Genomic DNA, 16,088 nt, shown 5'->3' with positions numbered 1-16,088 from the left:
CCAACATATTGGTGAATTTAGTCTTAAAAACGTGTCAAGAAGTTTGTAGTTCTGACAAGAGGCCACTAAACTGAAATCAACCTCCACTGCGTTCTTTGGCTTTATGCCATTAGTCTCCTTGAACTTGCAAAGTTCCTGTCATTCCCTATACGTCTAAATACACTGCACAAACGGAACAATACCTTGAACTTTCCAGATTTTTCATACAAAGATGTTTCTCAAGTCTGGGTCAAGATCCCTTTCTTTTCATCACCACCTTGCTGACCGGTTTAGTCCCTCACTGTGGGAACGAAGCAAATTAAACTAAACCTGTGTGACAAGTCAGCCATCAAAATATTGTTTTAACCTCACTTGGTACAACCTAATGCTTAATTATTTGTATTAAAGCTGCTGAAACTCATTGTGGACTGAACATGTAAATCCGTGACAGGATTTAGCGTGCCAGAAAACCAACAGCAAACTAAACCGCAGAATAGGTCAGAGCAAAAGTAAACAGCTCGGACACTGTTCCAAATAATTAATCTTTAATCTGGACTTTCAGAAAGTCAAACCTATCCCATATGGTCTAAGTCTGTATGTACTAAACATTGTACTGATAACAGAAATTGAACATTCACTATGAGCTGATGAAAGATGCAGACACTTGTCAGAAGACCTGTAATCATTGCAGCCCCTCCTAATTCATGACCACTGTATTATTAGTGCATATTTGAAGATGCTGTTATTGATCTTGTCTTTTAGTCGCTGCTGCTATCTCAATCGTTCCATCACCATGCCTGCTCCTCATACAGTTGCCAAACTGGTCAATGTTGTATCAGGCATCCAACTGAGGAACTGCGTGCATATTGCTTCGTCATGGGCACTTGGTCCAAGGTTGCTCCTTACATTTGATTTCTGTTTAGGCTGCAGATGATTCTTTTTGTGTATAAACAATAATAAACAGGAAGAACATCAGTTTGCTTTCAGCCTGCTTTATTCATTTGAAAGTCAGTATTCATACTTATTTTAGCCCACTTGTAAGAGGAATATGGGTAACATACTTTATAATAACTACACACTGTTTAGCATTAGTAAAGCATGAGTAAACACATAGTTTAGTAATGGTAGTAATACATGTTTTATTCTTGATTAATAAGCTTGACCCAGTTTATGATTGGGTTCTAAAACTTCATAACTGAGACTTTTAATAACTTTGAGGCTCTGGTGGCTTTTCAATGTAATTTAGTAATGCTTAGTAAAGCATGAATAACTGCTTAACTACCTAGCCTCTTTAGGCCCAGCCAATTTAATGGCGAAAATTGCGAATGGTTTGCATTCAACTAAATACTGAATATCTCCTAAACCCCAAGGTCTATTTGAATAATTTTGAAGCTTTCCATCCAATTGGTTCCCTCGCGAAGCTTCATGGGGCTTAATTTGCTTTACTGCGCCATCAAGTGGACAATACATGTACCACAGGCAGAGTGATTATAATAACACCATGGCTTTGGTGAAGCTTTGAATTGAATAAATGAACCAATGGTGTTTGTGATGCCAATACATAAATTATGAACTTATTAATATTGGGTCTGTCTTTATGATCCTCAGATCCTCCCTCAATTGAATAATCAACCCTAACACCGCTTTCACTGTATATACTACACTATATTTATTTACACACTTTTATTTTATTATTGAATTTTCTTAAATGTCTCTTATCGTCAACTTCCTAAAATAGTGTCATTTTTCCAGGTTTTTCAGAAACTAATACTAAAGTAATAGGGGTGCACACGCTGCCTCTAGATACTGCACAACAGGCATACTGTAATACCAGTCAAATTATGTTATGATTATGAATATTATGTTCGAGTGAGATTTTCATTGACAAAAATGATAACTAAATTGCTAGTTTAAATGCTAGCTTAAAAATGCCATATTAAAAAGCTTGTAAAATTGCCAAAGTCAGATTGTCTTTTGACTTAGACAAAATAAAATGGCCTTAGTCACACTCTTGACATAAACCATTATACTATATGGGTAGAATCGCATGATCTGTTCAACTGAGGATGTAGGCGATTTTACAAGAGGTGGCCAGTATCATGAGGAGATGATAATCATAAAAGTATAAAAAGTATTGTTGTTACACTTGTTTTTTTACTGTGTTTTTACAGTTTGATAAACATTACATCTGTTAATTCAGTTAATTTGTATGCTTGTTTTATTTTAATGGGACACATATATAGGTTGTTTTATGAATAAAAAAAACATAATTCATAATTCATGAAAAAAAATCAATAAAAAATGCTGTGTTTCAATGTATTGATCACCATAAGTAATATACAAGTTAAATATTTGATTTGGCACAGATGGTGCCCAAATGTGCCTAAATGCTCATTTGAGTCCTCACCTGAATTATCTCTGTACTAAACCCTCTCAAACTTTTTCTGCTTCACTTTTTCAAAGTCAAACTTTGCAGAGATAATGTTCACATATTGTGTTATGATTTAGGAGAAGTTTAAACCTTACGAATGCCTGATTTCAAAGAAATAATCATCCTGTAAGTGCTTTTTTTCTAGGTAGACCTGTAAACGTTTTTGCTATGTGTCATCTTCATTTACTCTTAACCAGTAACATATACTGATATTTACACATCTGAACCAAATCTCACATTATACTTGTTTGTTATAACACCAAAAGTATTCAAGTAGCCCTAGTGGTTGCAGAGATACACCCTTTTTAGTTTGGTTATGCAATTTTCGAGCAGAAGCCTAAAAATAGCTTGGTGCTTTTGTTCTTCAGGTGACAATTGAAGTTGCTACTGCTGCTGCAAAAAAAAAGAAGACCGAAAATTAAACCTTGAGAGTTGAGAATAGATCTGACTGAAAAGGACAATTAAATATTTAAGATACTGTCAGGTAAGTTGCTGGAACAATGAACAGGCTAATAAAAGCACTTTCTAATTACTTATTGCATTGTTTTGTTGGAGAAAACTGTTTAACTACCTGACAAAAGGGAAGAAGGTGCAGTATGAATGAGCAGAGCACAGAGCCTGACAGTGTTCAGGAGAGGCAGCACGAACAATCATTAAGACATTTTCTGGGATGTCAGTGCTTGGAACAAAACATGGGTAACACATTAATAAAGCATGCACAACAATCTGCAAAGTATTTTCCAAATGCTTTTGCTCTGACTGTTTGGTTACCTGGTTCAGATGCTTCAGTGTTGTGCTGGTTGGGAGAATCCAGATACTACATCAATAGGAATTATCGGTACTGCCCAGCTGAATTTAAGGTGGCACTTGTACCTAAAACCAAGCACTTAATTGCATAGTAAGAGAATTGGAGAGCCTATAACGGCACCCTGCTGGTGCCAGAGCAAAGCCTCCCTCTTACTGTTTGAATTACACCAACTGTGTTGAACAACTTGGGAGAGGATAAAACAAACAATTTGACTTCAATAGCAGTGAAACATTGTGTGATCCAGTTTTACCTGATCTTGTCATCTCTGAAGACCGCATTGACAAAAGTAAAGAACTGACAGGTAGGGTCCTGTGTGCAGACTCTCTGACACTCCTCATAGTCGGCTGTGAACAAGGTTTGGTAGTCGGCCCCTGGGAAGTCTAAGTTATGGTAAAGCTGAGGCAGACAAGGCTCTGGCAGACAGAGAGAGTAAATGAGAGTGGGATCAATAATAAACAGTGTATGGAAGGTTACTTAGAAATGTAATAGGTTACAGATTACTAGTTACCCTGTTGATGGTTGATGGATGTATTGGATATTTGTGTATTTGCACATGTAAAATTGTGTGTTATTTTCCATTTATTTATAATGTGATCCACAGCTTCAGGAGAATATAGGTTTCCCTGGAACAGACATCAAATTCGTCTTTTCTTCTGATGCTCATCACTGTCAGCAGCTTTGCACCCAGTACCCCGCATGTCTCTACTTCACCTTTATTCGTGCGGACTGGACCGAGGACAATGGGTACAAAACAAGCAGTTCAACCATAAATTTAAATGAGTAATAAGAAATGATTTGTTTTTCATTTTTAATTTAGAGCCATACACTACCAGAAGTATAAAAACAAACAGTTTATCTAATCTCTTTCGCAACCATACATTAGAAGTATTATCTTTACAAATGGCTGTATTTGCTTTCAGGCTACATATTTGTCAATTTGTTTTCACTGCAACAATGATGCACTTTCCTCTTGTGTCTTTTTTCCTTCTTATTTTTAAAAGGTTTTAAAGGGCCAGTGTGTAGGCAGTGCATAATCCCCTGCAACTAAGAACCAGTGTTTCCGTTTCCTTAGAATGATTTGTTTACATCTACGTAGAGAGCTATAGCGCTTCAAGGAGTATGCCGTATTGCACCTCCATCTTTCTACAGTAGTCCATAAGAACAATCCAAAGCTCTACAGAGAGCCTTTCTCGTGTTTGTTACTAAGACCATTGCAGTTCTCCGACATGCTTTGAAGTGAGTTGTGAGCTGAGCGGTTTACAGTTGATGACACAAGATCACCAATAAATCCTTCACACTGATGACTCTCTCTTTCTCTCTCTCTCTCTCTCTCTCTCTCTCTCTCTCTCTCTCTCTCTCTCTCTCTCTCCCTCTCTCTCTCTCTCTCTCTCTCTCTCTCTGCAGGCACTTCTACTGCTACCTCAAGACCAGTGCCTCTGGACAGCCCAATGTGCGGACTCCACTGCAGGGTGTCACCTCTGGATTTTCTCTCAAACCCTGCGGCGCAGATCCACGTAGGCTCACAACACTTTTATCACTAACAAGTAACAGCGTTGTGTAATTCAATTACAAAATAACAGACATTGTAATCAGTTACAGTTGCTGAGAAAAAAGTAAACAAAAAGTAAATGATTAAATTATACTTACTAATCAAAATGTTGGTGATTCCAAAAGAGACATTATTTTTAATAAAATATCTTATGTATAGAATGAAAGATAAATGCTGTTGCTCTGTTCAAATCTTATTTCAAGTTATATTGAATCACTTTTAATTCAACTTTGACAGTAATCAGAGATGAGTCCTGTTGTGATGTTTACACTGCCTGGTTTGAGTTTATGTTATTAGCACTTTAAAAAAAAAATCTGTATTGCCTAGTTTAACATAAGTCTTAGAAACAGTAATCAAATTAACAGGGTAACTAGTAATCTGTAACCTATTACAATTCTAACTAACCTTCCATACACTGTTGATTATTGATCCATGACCCCACTCCCCTTTACTCTCTCTGTCTGCCAGAGCCTTGTCTGCCTCAGTTTTACTATGACATAGACTTCCCAGGGGCCGAATACCAAACCTTGTTCACAGCCGACTATGAGGAGTGTCAGAGAGTCTGCACACAGGACCCTGCCTGTCAGTTCTTTACTTTTATCAATGCAGTCTTCAGAGATGATAGGTACAGGTAAAACTGGATGGCGTAATGTTTCACTGCTGTTAGTCAAAGTCAAATTGTCATTTTATCCTCTCCCACTAGTTGTTACACTCAGTTGGTGTAATTCAAACAATGAGAGGGACATAGGCTCTCCAATTTCCTAGCTATGCAATTTCTTGTTCGGTTTTAGGTACCTGTGCAACCTTAAACTCAGCTGGGCAGTACCAATACTTCCTATTGTTAAAAGAAACGTTTATACAATATCTGGATTCTCCCACAGAGCACAAATAACTCAAGGATCTAAACCAGGTACACAAACAGTCCGAACAAAAGCATTTGGAATGAACAGATTGTTGTGCATGCTTTATTATATATATATATACCCATGTTTTGTTCAGTATGTCAGGGTAAGCTTTTTCCAAACACTGACATCCCAGGAAATGACATTGTGGTTCATCCTGCTGCCTCTCCTGAACACTGTCAGGCTCTGTGCTCTGCTCATTCATACTGCACCTTCTTCACTTTTATCAGGTAGTTAAACAGTTTTTTCCAATAAAACAATACAATGAGTAAGTAGAGAGTGCTAATATTAGCATATTCATTGTTCCAGCAACTTACCTGACAGTTTCTTAACTGTCCTGATGCGGTTAAAGATTGAATTATCCTTTTCAGTCAGATCTGTTCTCGAATTAGAAAATATAGACATTCTTTTATTCAAGGTTTCATTTTCATTCTTATTTTTGTTTCAGTAACAACTTCAACTGTCAGCTGAAGAATAACAAAAATGAAATGGTGCTTACAGCCAAAGAAGGAGTCACATCTGGATTACCAGCACGGTTCTGTCAGCTGGATAACAGTATGTATTATTTACAAACTCTAAAACACACTTTCAGTAGACCATCTCAGACCAAAGACCACCTGAACTATATGGATTCACTAATTCAATAATTTATTGTTGTTAAGATGTTCTCCAGACATTGATGGCTCCCAGATGATCCATCCTAATAATCTTGTCTTTTGAGTTGAGGGAATTGTCTCATTAATTATGAATGGGCTGCCATGGATCTGACTGAACACCTTCTACGTCCCTCAGGATGAAGCATTATTTTCATAGCTGACTTATAGCAACATGCTGTGGCCTTGCTTGCATTATGAAGCGTTTCATTCTTTGCAGTTAGAACAATTAGAATCGAAGCACTGTGCTAGAAGTCCAAATCTGAAAACATTTATGGGAATGTCAGAAAAATCTTTGTGATGTTCCTCTCTGTAACCAGACTGGGTTCAGGTCGCTATTGAAGGAGTAGATTTTGTAGGTAATGACATTCGCTATGAGCTGATGGACGATGCAGAGGCTTGTCAGAAGACCTGTACTGATGATCCTAACTGCCAGTTCTACACCTATGCCAAGACAACTTTCCTCAACATTGAGTACAGGTATACTCTTTATGCATGCATGCAAAGCTGCATTAACACAAATACTTTCCTTTTTTTGTTGATAAGCATTCCGACACCATTGCAGCCCCTCCTTATAAATTACATTATGACAGCTGTATTTATGGTGCATATTTGAAGATGCTGTTATTGATCTTGTCTTTTAGGCGCCGCTGCTATCTCAAGCGCTCCATCACCATGCCTGCTCCTCCTAAAGTTACCAAACTGGCCAATGTTGTATCCGGCTTCCAACTGAGGAACTGCATGCATAGTGCTCCACACACAGATCTTGCTGCTTAGTTCTTTAATATGGACACTTGGTCTGTTGGTTGGTCCTAACATCATCTGATTGCTGTTTAAGCTGCAGATTATTCTTTTTGTGTGTAAACAATAAAAACCAATACAACAGGAACAACATCAGTCTGCTTCATTCATTTGAAAGTCAGTCTTCATACTTAATTTGGCTCAATTGTTAGAGGAATATGTTTTCAAGAGTATCGTTATGTTCTGGTAACAAAACATGGACCCAAAAGCAGCACACACTAATCAAGGTTGAAGGTTGTAACAAATAAGGATTTATTAAATAATACTGGAAGTCTTCGAGGGAGTGAGGGTAATGATGTCGGAGAGCAAGCAGGCAGGTCAACAGGGAGCGGAGGCAGCTGGCAGGTAGAGATTCCAAAAACTAGGGGGAAAGGAAATAAAGTGAGCAGGAACAGAGTTAAACAGCTCACGAGTTAGATCATGGCCTGAATGCGTAACTACCACTGTGGCGACGAAACTATCTGGCGATGAATGGCAGGAAGACCAGGGTTGATATCCTGATAGCAGATCTGCTTGCCGACAGACAGACAGGGTAAAACCAACAGCAGACAAAAAGACAGGGAAACAGAGGAAACACAGGGAAACTACTGGGCCGTAGATGATAACATGACAAGTATATATTTATAGTATTTAGGTGAGCAATGTTACTACAAATACATCGGTGTGTTTCTACACCAACACAATCTACCACAGATGCAGAAGTTTCATAAAGATAAAAAAAAACATCTGTTCCAAAGGGCATTACAGTATTTACTTCGTACTGCTGAGCTCTGTGGCAAGCCGCTCCGCACCGCTCCGGACCAGGCACCTGCCCCAAAATGAAGGCAACAACGTGTCGCAGGATTTGCCAGTATTGCAAAAGCAAAGGCCTGCGAAAAGTCACACCATGGAAGTGCAGCCGGACAGAAACTGTCGTGGACTGCGGTGCCGCAAAAAAAGCTTTAGTTTTGGCCGGTTCCAGACCCCGGTTCCCGTTTGGTGTCGCATCCGGCTCCCTAATGACATCAGGACAGCAGAAAGTCTCTACATCTTCCGTCGCAAACGAAAAACACTTTCCGACTGTAACTTGAAATGAAAAACATTTTTTATTAAAAAAAACTGAAGCTTTGTAGTTTGGCTTTCTTGAATAAATTGTATACTTTTTTGATTCTTGTTGTTCTGAGTTTGTGAATGCATGTTTTGTAAGTCGCTTTGGAAAAAAGCGTCAGCTAAATGAAATGAAATGTAATGCATTTCTAAACTTTCTGTTCATTGGTTTTGGTGTAATTCTGTTCTTCTTCTTCGTTGGTTCTTTTACTGTTGCTTTTTGTAGTTTAGCCAGCAGGAGCAGTGTAACCTTGTTCCTCAGACTAGGTTAAGAAGCGTCATGCATTTTTTTATGAAAGCTGTTAAATTAAAAATCATGTTCTAAAGGACTGAGGATATGAATCAGTGAGAGGATTTAGCATGCCAATGTACAGCAAAATATACATTTTGAATAGGTCAGCAGGGTACAAGTAAACAGTTGGCACACTGTTTAAATATTTTGAGCATCCAAATGTTGATTGTAATCTGGACTTTAAGAAAGTCAATAAACCCATAGCATACGGTCAAAGTACGTAGAGGGCTGCCTTTAAAATTGATGGATGAACCATTGATTTAAAGAATTCTTCAGAACCGAGAAGATGGAAACACATTGGATTGTGGGGGTTCTGCTGTCTATCTGCAGCCTCTCCTTTGGTCAAGGTAATGCATTACGTATTATATTTTCACCACTTATATGTAATAGGATGTATTGGATATTTGTATATTTGTACATGTAAAAGTGTGTGTTCTTTTCTGTTTATTTAGAATGTGACCAACAGCTTGTGGAGAATGTAGATTTCCCTGGAACAGACATCAAATTCATCTTTTCTCCTGATGCCAATCACTGTCAGCAGCTTTGCACCCAGTTCCCCACATGTCTCTACTTCACCTTTATTCGTGCGGACTGGACCAAGGACAACAGGTACACAACAAGCAATGCACCCATGAATTTATGAAGTAATACTTGTTTATTTTTCATAAAACAGGATGGTGAAAATACATTTTAGACTTTGAGAGAACTGGACCATGAAAACAAACTCCAACTCTCACAATAAATACTTTTTTACATTTTGTATTAATTTTAAATGTAAAGCTACCATACACTACCAGAAGTCAAATGAAAACAAACAGTTTATCTGTCTTTTGCAACCGTACGTTAGAGGTATTATTTATACAAACGTCTGTGTTTGCTTAAATGTCATGTACTGTATATTATTTGTCAATTTGCGCTGAAACTGTGACCATGCAATTTCCTCTTATGTCATTTTTCTAAGTTTTAAAGGGACAGTGTGTAGGATGATGTATTGGCAGAAATTAAATATGTTAACTATGTTTTCATTTGTGTATAATCCCCTGAAACTAAGAACCACAGTGTTTCCGTTACCTTAGAATGATTTGTTTATATCTACATAGAGAGCAATACCTCTTCAAGGAGTATGTCATATTGCACCTCCATCTTTCTACAGTAGTCCATAAGAACAATCCAAAGCTCTATTGAGAGCCTTTCTCGTGTTTACGTTACTAAAGGCCACCGCAGTTCTCCGGCATGCTTGAAATAGAGTGTGAGCCCCTCAGGGTGTAGCGTTGAGGCCACTAGATCACCAATAAATCCTTTACACCGATAAAGTCAAAGACTCACACACACACACACACACACACACACACACACACACACACACACACACACACACACACACACACACACACACACACACATGTGCCTCTCTCTGCAGGCACTTCTACTGCTACCTCAAGACCAGTGCCTCTGGACAGCCCAATGTGCGGACTCCACTGCAGGGTGTCACCTCTGGATTTTCTCTCAAACCCTGCGGCGCAGATCCACGTAGGCTCACACAACTTTTGTAACTAACAAGTAACAGGGTTACATAATTCAATTACAAAATAACATTAATTGTAATCAGTTACTGAGAGCAAACAAACAACAAGTAAATAATTAAATTAAACTTACTAATCAAAATGTTGGTGATTCCAAAAAGGTTGGAGCTGAATATATTACTTTTGGAAAAAAGCTTTTATGCTGTTGTTTTGTTTGAATCTTATTTCAAGTTTAATTGAATAACTTTTAACTATAGTTTGAAAGTAACTAGAGATGAGTACTGCTGTGATTTTTACACTGCCTGGTTTGAGTTTATGTTATTAGCACTTGTTATCTTTGTTGCCTAGTTTAAAACACGTGTTAGAAACTGTAATCAAATCAACAGGGTAACTAATCTGTAACCTATTACATTTCTAACCTTCCACACTGTTGATTATTGATCCCACTCTCATTTACTCTCTCTGTCTGCCAGAGCCTTGTCTGCCTCAGCTTTACCATAACTTAGACTTCCCAGGGGCCGACTACCAAACCTTGTTCACAGCCGACTATGAGGAGTGTCAGAGAGTCTGCACACAGGACCCTACCTGTCAGTTCTTTACTTTTGTCAATGCGGTCTTCACACCAGAGAGAATCAGGTAAAACTGGAACACACAATGTTTCACTGCTGTTGAAGTCACATTGTACTTTTATCCTCTCCCACTAGTTGTTACACACAGTTGGTGTAATTCAAACATTGAGAGGGAGGCTTTGCTTTGGTACCAGCAAAGGCTCTCCAATTACCTAATTATGACATTTCTTGTTCTGTTATAGGTACAAGTGCCACCTTAAATTCAGCTGGGTAGTACCAATAATTCCTAAAGCTAACAGACAAGCTGGTGTAGTATCTGGATTCTCCCACAGAGCACAAATAACTCAAGGATCGAAACCAGGTACACAAACAGTCAGAGCAAAAGCATTTGGAATATACTTGGCAGATTGTTGTGCATGCTTTATTAATGTGTTACCCATGTTTTGTTCAGCATGTCAGGGTAAGCTTTTTCCAAGCACTGACATCCCAGGAAATGACATTGTGGTTCATCCTGCTGCCTCTCCTGAACACTGTCAGGCTCTGTGCTCTGCTCATTCATACTGCACCTTCTTCACTTTTGTCAGGTAGTTAAACAGTTTTCTCCAATACAACAATACAATGAGTAATTAGAAAGTCTTTTTATTAGCCTGTTCATTGTTCCAGCAACTTACCTGACAGTCTCTTAACTGTCCCAACGTGGTTAAATATTTAATTATCCTTTTCAGTCAGATCTGTTCTCAAATTTTAAAATATATAAATACTTTTATTCTAGGTCAAAGTTTTGTTTCTTCTTTTTTTTTCAGTAACAACTTCAACTGTCAGCTGAAGAATAACAAAAATGAAATGGTGCTTACAGCCAAAGAAGGAGTCACATCTGGATTACCAGCACGGTTCTGTCAGCTGGATAACAGTATGTATTATTTACAAACTCTAAAACACACTTTCAGTAGACCATCTCAGACCAAAGACCACCTGAACTATATGGATTCACTAATTCAATAATTTATTGTTGTTAAGATGTTCTCCAGACATTGATGGCTCCCAGATGATCCATCCTAATAATCTTGTCTTTTGAGTTGAGGGAATTGTCTCATCAATTATGAATGGGCTGCCATGGATCTGACTGAACACCTTCTACGTCCCTCAGGATGAAGCATTATTTTCATAGCTGACTTATAGCAGCATGCTGTGGCCTTGCTTGCATTATGAAGCGTTTTATTCTTAGCGGTTAGAACAATTAGAATCGAAGCACTGTGCTAGAAGTCCAAATCTGAAAACATTTATGGGAATGTCAGAAAAACCTGTGTGATGTTCCTCTCTGTTACCAGACTGGGTTCAGGTCGCTATTGAAGGAGTAGATTTTGGAGGTAATGACATTCGCTATGAGCTGATGGACGATGCAGAGGCTTGTCAGAAGACCTGTACTGATGATCCTAACTGCCAGTTCTACACCTATGCCAAGACAACTTTCTTCAACAGCATGTACAGGTATAATCTTTATGCATGCATGCAAACCTACATTAACACAAATACTTTCCTTTTTTTCTTTGTTATAAAATTGTTCCAACAATTCAGACAATACCCAGAACACATTTAACTTGATCAGCATTCAGACACCATTGCAGCCCCTCCTTATAAATTATGATGGCTGTATTCATGGTCCATATTTGAAGATGCTGTTATTGATCTTATCTTTTAGGCGCCGCTGCTATCTCAAGCGCTCTATCACCATGCCTGCTCCTCCTAAAGTTACCAAACTGGCCAATGTTGTATCAGGCTTCCAACTGAGGAACTGCATGCATAGTGCTCCACACACAGATCTTACTGCTTAGTTCTTTAATATGGGCACTTGGTCTGTTGGTTGGTCCTAACATCATTTGATTGCTGTTTAAGCTGCAGATGATTATTGTTGTGTGTAAACAATAAAAACCAATACAACAGGACAGACATCAGTCTGCTTTATTCATTTGAAAGTCAGTCTTCATACTTATCCTAGCCCACTTGTTAGAGGAATATGTTTTCAAGAGTATATATTTATAGTATTTAGGTGAGCAATGTTACTAAAATACATCTGTTTGTTTCAACACCAACACAATCGAACGCAGACGTTTAATTAAGATAATAACCATCTGTTCCAAAGGCCATTACAGTATTTACCATTTTCCATAATAATTTGTACCTTTACTTCATAAGTGGTAGAAGGACAAGGTGAATATTATTGGAAAAACTGATGCCAGCTTTCAAAGTTTGTACTTTAAAGACGGTGGAAGCAGAGCGGGGGATTCTTGCATGACTTGATCCTATACTTTCGATGTGCATTGAGAAGGGAAAAAGTCTGACTGGGAGTATATAGAACAAGCAAATAATTCATAAGCAGGACACAGAACACACTATAAATACTCAATGCAGTTTGTTAAACGGAGTAACAGGCTTCAGAGAGAAGCCTGTCTCTCTGACAGTGATGATCACTGTCTTTATTAGTATAAGTACAGTGATCAAAAGTCTCTCCAGCTGTTTAAGCCCACTGACAGCTGATCCAGCTGTGATCAGCGGCTGCTGTCATCAGAAACACACGTCGCTTCACGTGGCACTTTAGAGGAAAGGACATTGCATCATAACTACCTAGCTTAGTGAAAGTGTAGTCGGATTCTCTAAACGCCGCGTTGTCTTTTCCTAACTCCTCATGAATTCTCTTTCCCATCTTTCCTTGACCCTGTGACGTTTTCCACAAAGGTCAAGGAAAAGTGTATAGGAAAAGACATGAGGAGGTCATTTTTGGACTATTTGGACGCAACCCTCATTCCCTCATTTCCTCTCTCCTTGCATGGTTTCCTATATGTAACCACTCCTTGTATTGCAATACTGCAGCTGGCTGCACTGTTCAAGAAATATGCATTTTCTGTGGTTATTAATAACCGAGTATTCATTTGTGTGTAGCTTGAACTGCAGATTGTTCATTTTTTTGCTGTAAACAATAAACATTGACTTTCAGCTTTGCATTTTTTTTTTTAATATATTTTTAAAATATACATTTGACTTTAGGTCTGCGTAAAAGGAGCAATGTTATTAGAATATAACTGTTGGTTTATACACCAACATATTAGATCAATTAGTCTTAAAAAACGTGTCTCTCTCAGAAAGTTTGTAGTTCTGACAACAGAGGCCACTAAACTCAAATAAACCTCCGCTGCTTTATTTGGCTTTATGCCATTCGTCTCCTTGAACTTGCAATGTTCCTGTCATTCCCAATACGTCAAAAAGGTAGCAACGCACTGCACTAACGGAACATTACCTTGAACTTCTCAGATTTTTCATACAAAGGGATGTTTCTCAAATCCGAGTCTGGGTCCCTTTCTTTTCATCATCAGCACCTTACTGACCGGTTTAGTCCCTCACCGTGGGAACGAAGCAAATTAAACTCAGTGACAGGATTTAGCATGCGAGAGAAACACCAGCAACAGCAAACTAAAATGTAGAATAGGTCAGCAGGGTACAAGTAAACAGTTGGCACACTGTTTAAATATTTTGAGCATCCAAATGTTGATTGTAATCTGGACTTTAAGAAAGTCAATAAACCCATAGCATACGGTCAAAGTACGTAGAGGGCTGCCTTTAAAATTGATGAATGGATGAACCATTGATTTAAAGAATTCTTCCGAACCGAGAAGATGGAAACACATTGGATTGTGGGGGTTCTGCTGTCTATCTGCAGCCTCTCCTTTGGTCAAGGTAATGCATTACGTTTTATATTTTCACCACTTATATGTAATAGGATGTATTGGATATTTGCATATTTGTACATGTAAAAGTGTGTGTTCTTTTCTGTTTATTTAGAATGTGACCAACAGCTTGTGGAGAATGTAGATTTCCCTGGAACAGACATCAAATTCATCTTTTCTCCTGATGCCAATCACTGTCAGCAGCTTTGCACCCAGTTCCCCACATGTCTCTACTTCACCTTTATTCGTGCGGACTGGACCAAGGACAACAGGTACACAACAAGCAATGCACCCATGAATTTATGAAGTAATACTTGTTTATTTTTCATAAAACAGGATGGTGAAAATACATTTTAGACTTTGAGAGAACTGGACCATGAAAACAAACTCCAACTCTCACAATAAATACTTTTTTACATTTTGTATTAATTTTAAATGTAAAGCTACCATACACTACCAGAAGTCAAATGAAAACAAACAGTTTATCTGTCTTTTGCAACCGTACGTTAGAGGTATTATTTATACAAACGTCTGTGTTTGCTTAAATGTCACGTACTGTATATTATTTGTCAATTTGCGCTGAAACTGTGACCATGCAATTTCCTCTTATGTCATTTTTCTAAGTTTTAAAGGGCCAGTGTGTAGGATGATGTATTGGCAGAAATTAAATATGTTAACTATGTTTTCATTTGTGTATAATCCCCTGAAACTAAGAACCACAGTGTTTCCGTTACCTTAGAATGATTTGTTTATATCTACATAGAGAGCAATACCTCTTCAAGGAGTATGTCATATTGCACCTCCATCTTTCTACAGTAGTCCATAAGAACAATCCAAAGCTCTATTGAGAGCCTTTCTCGTGTTTACGTTACTAAAGGCCACCGCAGTTCTCCGGCATGCTTGAAATAGAGTGTGAGCCCCTCAGGGTGTAGAGTTGAGGCCACTAGATCACCAATAAATCCTTTACACCGATAAAGTCAAAGACTCACACACACACACACACACACACACACACACACACACACACACACACACACACACACACACACACACACACACACACACACACACACACACACACACACACACATGTGCCTCTCTCTGCAGGCACTTCTACTGCTACCTCAAGACCAGTGCCTCTGGACAGCCCAATGTGCGGACTCCACTGCAGGGTGTCACCTCTGGATTTTCTCTCAAACCCTGCGGCGCAGATCCACGTAGGCTCACACAACTTTTGTAACTAACAAGTAACAGGGTTACATAATTCAATTACAAAATAACATTAATTGTAATTAGTTACTGAGAGCAAACAAACAACAAGTAAATAATTAAATTAAACTTACTAATCAAAATGTTGGTGATTCCAAAAAGGTTGGAGCTGAATATATTACTTTTGGAAAAAAGCTTTCATGCTGTTGTTTTGCTTGAATCTTATTTCAAGTTTAATTGAATAACTTTTAACTATAGTTTGAAAGTAACTAGAGATGAGTACTGCTGTGATTTTTACACTGCCTGGTTTGAGTTTATGTTATTAGCACTTGTTATCTTTGTTGCCTAGTTTAAAACACGTGTTAGAAACTGTAATCAAATCAACAGGGTAACTAATCTGTAACCTATTACATTTCTAACCTTCCACACTGTTGATTATTGATCCCACTCTCATTTACTCTCTCTGTCTGCCAGAGCCTTGTCTGCCTCAGCTTTACCATAACTTAGACTTCCCAGGGCCCGACTACCAAACCTTGTTCACAGCCGACTATGAGGAGTGTCAGAGAG

The sequence above is a fragment of the Taurulus bubalis genome (assembly GCF_910589615.1).
Source record: "Taurulus bubalis genome assembly, chromosome: 16".
NCBI classification, from domain to species: Eukaryota; Metazoa; Chordata; class Actinopteri; order Perciformes; family Cottidae; genus Taurulus; species Taurulus bubalis.
The sequence above is the reverse complement of the archived record's forward strand: the minus strand, read 5'-3'. Positions refer to the sequence as shown.